The following is an 8706-nucleotide window of genomic DNA, read 5'->3' as shown; positions in this document are numbered from 1 at the left end:
CAGACTGCCCAGACTGTCCCGAATTGCCAGACTGCCCAGACTGTCCCGAATTGCCAGACTGCCCAGACTGTCCCGAATTGCCAGACTGCCCAGACTGTCCCGAATTGCCAGACTGCCCAGACTGTCCCGAATTGCCAGACTGCCCAGACTGTCCCGAATTGCCAGACTGCCCAGACTGTCCCGAATTGCCAGACTGCCCAGACTGTCCCGAATTGCCAGACTGCCCAGACTGTCCCGAATTGCCAGACTGCCCAGACTGTCCCGAATTGCCAGACTGCCCCGACTCTCCCGAATTGCCAGACTGCCCCGACTGCCCCCGGGCGAAGCCAGAGTGGCCCGACAGCCTGGAACGGCCGGAGCCAGAGCCACCTCCAGAAATAGGTGGGTTGGGGAGGGGGGTGTAGCACAGTGCCGTCGTTGACGGCAGCCACCCTCCCTTCCCTCCCTTTAGAAAAGGGGACTTTTTGTTGGTGTTGCTTGGGGTTATTTTTTTGTTAAGGTGCTTCTGGGGTAGCACCTTTAAGGGGGGGTACTGTCACGTCCTGGCCAGTATATAAGGTTAATTGTTTTGTAGTTTGGTCAGGGGCGTGGCAGGGGTATTTGTTTTCTGTGGTTCGGGGTGGTGTGTTTTGTGTAAAGGGTGTTTGATTTAATAATTCCGGGTTTTGGTTTATGTTTAGTATTCTATGGTTAGTCTAGGTTGTGTGTTTCTATGTTTGGTTGATTGGGGTTGGGACTCTCAGTTGAAGGCAGGTGTTGTCTATCTGCCTTTGATTGAGAGTTCCATATATTAGGGTGTGTTTGTATGTGTGATTTGTGGGTGATTGTTCTGTGTTTCGCCTTGTGCCTTACCAGACTGTTTTTGTTGATCGTTCGTGTTTTTGTTATTTTGTATGTTCGTTTGGAAAGATAATTAAAAATCAAGATGAGCATTCACGTACCTGCTGCGTTTTGGTCCTCATTCACCGACAACAACCTTGACAATTGCGTCCCTCTCTGACCAAGAGAAAGTGGTCTTGTTTCAATTCTATTCAATTATTCCGTATTTTTTCATAGCGAGAGCTCTAAATCCAGTTGAGACTGTCACAGTGAGATGGAGCCACAGGTACCCTCCCCTTTTGTACCAACCCATCTAAGATAGGAGGTGCTACAACTGCAAACTATTTCCCTGGCTGGGCTCCGGCGCTCAGAGGATGAGCAAATCGATTATTTGTCTGGATAGGCCAGAATGTATGACACGTCACTCCTTATGCAAATGTGGGGTGTGAAACCTGACACTTCAAGTCATCTCGTCTGACAGTGGTAGTGAGAACAGACAGATGGGGCTTTATAAGGCACTGGATTCTACAACATTCACAGAGTGCTTTGTACACCAAAATGTTGGTCGGAACCATTCCAGAACCATTCAAAGTCCTCTATACAGGGGACATAACATCTAAGATTAATTTTAATCGTGCTTTACTGTGGATCTTCCGCGATATGGATTGAGGATTCTATTTTTTGGAGGATTCTGAATTATACCGCCTGTGACTAACTAAACAGTAGTTGGACAAATAGTGAATGAATAAATGGGTGAAGAGAGGGAAGAACAGATTTAACAGTTTGAGAAACATATTTGTACTGCATACGGAACCCTATGCTAATCTCTCAACCAAGATCCCAGATAAAAGACCATCTTGTCAAACAAAAAGCCTCCAGATATCTCCATTCCTGTCACGTGGCAGATGACTAGCTGTGACACTGTGATTCCCTCTAAAAGCTTTGTTAAACCTGAGTTAATTCACATGCTAATTGCATCTGTATCATGGTTTCTAACCTGCCAATCCCCCCTCGCACTTTTAATTACCAACCTCAAAAAATAGAAATAGAGCAACATTTTAATTGAATTGAATAGTATTTCAAACTCAAAGTAGTGAGAGAAAGAAGAAGAGAAAGAAAGAGAAGAAGAAAATATCAAACAGCCATCCTTAGTTTAGTAGTTTGGTCTCATGGGGTTCTCCGCTGTTCAAGGTTTGTGTGTTTCCAGTCCACAGACAGGCTACTGTAGTTAGTGCAGATGGAATAGGAGCATGGATTTAGGTCTGAACCCACTCATCATTTATTAAGAAATCACTCATGCTTATCCCTATTGATTTTACTCCAGGGCTGGATTTAACAGATGGATTTTCTAACAGAGAGAAAATAAACACTTACATTTCACTAGAACTAGGCTATGGTAAGTAGCAACTCTCTTGTGCTTTGTTAGCATCCAAAGTAGGTCTATGTAGATAGAAGGAATCTGTTGAATCGGTATGTATTTTTAAATCAATGCCTATAAGACAGGTATTGGGTTAATTCTTATTCATCAACCACATTGATCACAGCATGCCCAACTCTATACAGTACTGGTATCACAACCTGGTCTCAGAGCATTTCGTATTATTCTTTACGTAAATCCAAGACACTCCATTTAGTGTGATATGTTACGAATTCAAATTCGTATCTTACGAATTTGCAAAATGTACAATATGTTACGAATTAGCAAAATACAATATGTTACAACTTTGAGAAACGTATGATATGTTACGAATTCTTGCTAGGTGGCTAACGTTAACTAGCTGGCAAGATACATGAAATCAAAATACCTGCAAATGATCCCTAAAGGACAAAGTCAGTGAGTAGGTTGAAACTGTAATGTTGATCTGGTGGTGCCCATTCATTCCCCTTTGACCCACAACACATTACAGAGGCAACACGGTGTTAACAAAATATTATCTTTATTCTGCCAGAGAAATGAATATGGTGGAGTTCCATTGATAACGTACATGAGTTGAGCTCATAACAAATTGAGATTTTACAACCTATACAAACTATTGCAAAGTAAAGTAGTGTACTGTGATGGAATTAAACCAACGTAAATGAAGACAGAAATACCCATAGAAGCCAGAAGCAAGGTTTGTATGATGATGTGTAATCCTGAGAAAGAGGTCTCTGTTTGAATGGTCTGCAGAGTATAGAACTGCTCAAAGTAGGAGAGGAAGACATCACTATGACCATCCACATGCAACAACACCAATGTCGGTCCAGAAACACACGATTATTTAGCAGTCATTATTATCAGTAATTATCTTAATAAAAGAGTTGAATATCTTATTGCTGATATTGTGTCTAAGCATTGGCCTGCATAACAAAAACTGCTGGAGTTACAAAATGCTGCCAACAGTCTGTGAAATCATAAGAATAACTGTTGGATTACGTGAGTAAGTTGTGTACTGTAAGCCACGCAATAAACGCTTTACAGGTCAAACATTCAAAGCATATTATATTGTACTGAATGTATGTCTCAAACATTGACAGATATTGTAATATGGAGAGACAGTTGCCAAGCAAACAATAATTAACACACATTTGTATTGCTGTGCAGTTCCTCTTTCTCAGTATTACATAGTTATAATGTTATACAACTGACAATAATAGGACTAACTTGGTTCAGCTGGAAGCAGTGACTTGTTTAGTTAGCTAGATTCAATTCAGATCTGAATACACCATAAACAGACAAATAACAGTTGTTTTTTTAAAACTTATTTTTTTCAAATTTTCTTTTATACACAAAAACAACAGTCAATAGTACCCAAGATGCATGCTGGATCTGTACGTCAAAAGAGGGAATAGGGACACAGTCATATACACTTTTATTTTCTTCAAAACTGTTTTTTTTTCTATTTTCTTTTGAAATTATTTTTTTTTGTAAGCTGTACTCCTTGAAGCTGTGCTGGGTATTGTGATCAGATAGCAGTGGCAAGAACAATGAAGACTCCGAGTGAGAATCTCAACATATTCAAACCCCACTGGCTGCTGGCTGCAAATAAAACTTTGCAGAACTGCTTGAGGGCAACAAGAAGAACAACAGACATTATAGCTACATAACAGTCCTGGGGTACTCTAGGAAACCTAAGCCTGCATGGCCCTGTACCTGTACTCCAACTTAGTGTTTGGTTTTCACACAGAAAACTGTTAAAACAGTCAAAAAGTAAACTTGGGTAACATATATTTTTTGGTTCGGCCCCCTTCCAAACCCTTAGAAATGTATTTCCCTCCCAAAGTCTTATAGTATGTGCAGCACATCTTGTCCCCCCCTCCCCCCCCCCCACACACACACACTGACCGTGGTTCTACAGAAACACACAGGTGGCGTTCTCTCATAAACACATCTCAGCATTACTCCTCTGTCCCTGACCCCTAACCCCTAACGCTTGATAGTAAAGGAAAGGAATATTGCATGAGTTCTGGAGTGAAAGATCAAAAGAAAGGAAAAGCTGCTTTCTGTCCTGCAGAGACTGACAATCACTTATTCTCTTAAGACAAACCACTGGACAGGGGGAAACTCAGTGTTCTTCTCTCATATACACCTTCAAAGCTGAGAGGGAGAGAGAGCAACCATCTCTCCGACTGGATCAACGTGTGCAAATATATGACTGTGTTGTGAGAAAACAAGAGACAGACACAGGCAGTGTTTTTGGTGAAGTAAGAGGTCTTTACAACCTTAACAAAACTAAAAGAGGAATCACACCAATGACACGCATAGTAAAATGGACCAATGAACCCATTCACATCACGAGCGTGGAGAGAAACCTGGTTAACCAGGAAAATAAAACCCTGGCTTACGAATGAATCGGCCTGTATCTCTCCTTGCTTTCAAAGTGGAGAAAACAATAGGTCTAATTTAAATAGACAAAAGACTGCGAGGCAAACTATCCTCAGCCACACTACTTAGTGAGGACAGCCAAATCAATGTCCTTTTGTATAGATCCTATACCTCAAATATCACAGAGGAACATCTATTCCCAATAATTCATTATTATCATACTGTTACTGTTACTGATAATTAGCATTATCACTAAGAGGGGATGCTAGCTAACTATACGGGACACTCACACACTCTGACAACCTAAATGCTAGCTAGCTACTGTACCATATTAACTTCTGCGTTCTTTTGCAAGCAAGACAATGGAAATAATATAAAACGTGGAAACAAACATCCCTTTCGAAACTATCAACATCTAAAGGCTAAATATGAAGTCAACTGAAATCTTTGGTCTCAATGCCAGGGGGAAGTATACAGAGGAAAACTATAGAGGAACAACACGACTAAATCAAGAAGAAAAAAAAAGTACATATTTAGCATCATAGATGAGTATGAGAAATGCTTTGTCTTACTGCAGAAAATGGCGACTTAAGATGGGACAGTATTCCCTAGAACATTACTTTGACCAGAAGTAGTGGACTATATAGGGAATAGGGCACCATTTAAGATGCAATATGCCTTCTCTAAAGAGTGATGTGTGCAATACCAGACAAGCTCTCATCAACAAACATAATCTTAGCATATTTCTGAGAAAGTTTACAAAGCACCTCCTTCCTTCCCTCCTTGCAAAGAAGCTTAATATGATTTCTGTGACATAGACATGTGTAATTATATATCTTTAAAAGTCAACCAGTCCTGCTCGCCATAGAACAACAAAACAGATATTTTCTTTAATATATTTATATATATATTTCAATATAAAGACATTCAACAGTGAGCGATGCAACAGTTCAAGTAATAGAGCCAGAGGCCTATAAGGCTCCCAGTAAAAACCAAACCAAAAGTCAACTAAATAACAACCTTCAAACCATGGTGGAGGATAAGGTAGGAGAGGAGACTGAAGTGAAGATACGCAGGGGCTCTAGAACTACGGAAAGCCTCATGGACAAACCTAGCAAAGCAGGACCACTGAGCAGGAGATAGACACCATTATAATTAATAGACACCATTTGAACCAGATAGATACCATTATAATGAATAGACACCATAAGAAACATAGATACCATTATAATGAATAGACACCATTAGAAACAGATAAACACCATTATAATTCATTGACACCATTAGAACCATATAGACACCATTATAATGAATAGACACCATTATAACCAAATAGACACCATTATAATTAATTAGCTTACTGGCTGGGTGTTGTCAAACATGGTTTTACCAGTCTAGATATTAAAGTGGGTTTTGTTATGAAACTGTTATGTAGCAAAAGGGTAGCCTAGCTTCCTGCCTGAGGGTCCTTGTTAAAAACAAGGACGAGGAGACACAAACAAACGTGCATCTACCAGAACAGCTTGATCCAGTTGTACATTCAACATAAACTCTAAGTCCATTCCTTCCCCCAGTACACCATATCAGCCCCCCCCCCCACACCAACTGACTGCTATTACTAGGCAGAACAGAACACACAGACCCAGGAGTGACTCTCTAGTCTTTAGAGGGAGTGTGTCATGCATCTCCCCTCCTCCCTCTGGCTTATCTTAGGGCACTACTCCAAGGGCATTGAAAGGGGTGGGATGTAGGGTAGATAAAGGTGATTGGCTCAAAGGTTAGGTACTGTGGTGGAGGAGATACAGGGGGGACAGTCAGCAGGGAGGGAGGACTAGCTACTAGCAAGGCTGTATCAGTCATTCATTTATTCAACATGACGGTTACACTCCACCACCACAAAGCTAGATAACAATGGTCTTAACGCTCCTCCTCGTTCTTACACTAACGCTCTCAACCATACTGGTTTCCACTGGTGTGACCCCTTCACCATACTGGTGTGATCCCTTCACCATACTGGTTTTCACTGGTGTGACCCCTTCACTATACTGCTTTCCACTGGTGTGACCCCTTCACCATACTGGTTTCCACTGGTGTGACCCCTTCACCATACTGGTGTGATCCCTTCACCATACTGGTTTTCACTGGTGTGACCCCTTCACTATACTGCTTTCCACTGGTGTGACCCCTTCACCATACTGGTTTCCACTGGTGTGACCCCTTCACCATACTGGTGTGATCCCTTCACCATACTGGTTTTCACTGGTGTGACCCCTTCACTATACTGCTTTCCACTGGTGTGACCCCTTCACCATACTGGTTTCCACTAGTGTGACCCCTTCACCATACTGGTGTGATCCCTTCACATACTGGTGTGACCCCTTCACCATACTGGTTTCCACTGGTGTGACCCCTTCACCATACTGGTTTCCACTGGTGTGACCCCTTCACCATACTGGTTTCCACTGGTGTGACCCCTTCACCATACTGGTTTCCACTGGTGTGACCCCTTCACCATACTGGTTTCCACTAAGGGTTAATAAGGGTTCCAAAAGGTTTTTTCGGCTGTCCCCATAGGATAAGCCCTTTTTGCTTCCAGCTAGAACCCTTTTGGGTTCTATGTAAAACACTCTGTGGAAAGTGTTCTACATGGAACCCAAAAGGGTTAACCTAGAACCAAAAGGGTTCTACCTGGAACCAAACAGGGTTCTTAAAAGGGTTCTCCTATGGGGACAACCGAAGAACCCTTTTAGGTTCTAGATAGCACCTTTCTTTTTAAGAGTGTACTGGTTCTCACTGGTGCAGACGATAGACGGTGCAGTCTGACTTTGTAACGAGCGTGCGTTTTCAAAATGTGACAAGAGCTACTTATTTGAATAAACATTTTTATGTGTAACTATCTGTTCGATCAAATTTGGTAGTGGGCCTTACCTGCTGGAGTGGTGTCTTTACCCCAATAGAGCACAGTAAGGGGCAGACATTTGGAGGGGGCTTGCTCCTCATAGTTGTAAACAAGGGCTGAGATTGTCCCATTTACAACAGCTGTCTTAGTGACCCTGAGAACAAAATCAACCCTCCGCTGCTGCACTACCCTCTCCTGTCAACAAGACCTTCAAATAAGGCCTGAGATTAACACAGTCAGAGATGGGACAACTGTCTGGGAGAGACAGGACCCCCCACACTTGCCCATTGTCTGTCTCAGAGATGGCTCATTGGATAGGCAGCAAGGAGAGCCAACGGTTAAACAGTAGACAAACAACAACAGCCAATCAGAATAGAAAGTTTCATATCAGGAATTAGAGGTGACTGAATATACTGGAAAATTGCAGATTGTGGTTTTGTTTGTCATTTTGTCAATGTTTATTGTACAATGTTATAATGGTTTTCTTTTTATTTATTTTTGGAACTGTTTCCACTGGTTATAAAGTCAAGCACCGGGTATGAAGTTTGAGTGAAACACGTAAAAAAAAGAAAAAAAAATGTTGTTGTTGAAAGAATTCGCTCTTCAAAAGCTTCACTGTGCACTTTGATAATCTGTCCTGTGAGTCTGTCTGGGAGCTGGGTTAGTTCAGCTCTCCGGGTGACTGTTAACCTACATAATCATAATACAACGTTCTTCAAGTTTTAATCCTCATCATCATCACGTAAAGCATGTGTCGTCAGCTTGGAACCCCTCAGCCCTACCTGCATCCTGTACACTACAACAGATCAAAGCTTATTATCTCAAAGGTAACAAGTCCCTGTTTGTTTTAAACAGACTTTAGCACATACATACACCATTTCTTGTTTTAAAACCACACATAAAACGTGTTTCAGGTTTTAAGGTTGTTCGTTTTCTGGTGTCAGACCGTACGGTGCGTCCTTGCCTGGGCTCTCCTCTTAGATAAGTGCTTCTAACTCGACGTGACCGGAATCCAGACGGCCAAACCCACCGACCAACTCTGTCTGTGCGTACCATTTGGTTTAATCCAAACCTTTCACTATAGTGGACGAACACTGGCCCAAAACTCTGCTGTATGTGTGGTATCAAACAAAGCAAGCACTCTCTTTTCTCTTCTCCATTCATACAGACGAATAAAAACACA

Source organism: Salmo salar, chromosome ssa10 (assembly GCF_905237065.1).
Source record: "Salmo salar chromosome ssa10, Ssal_v3.1, whole genome shotgun sequence".
Taxonomy (NCBI): domain Eukaryota; kingdom Metazoa; phylum Chordata; class Actinopteri; order Salmoniformes; family Salmonidae; genus Salmo; species Salmo salar.
Note: the sequence above shows the minus strand (reverse complement) of the source record.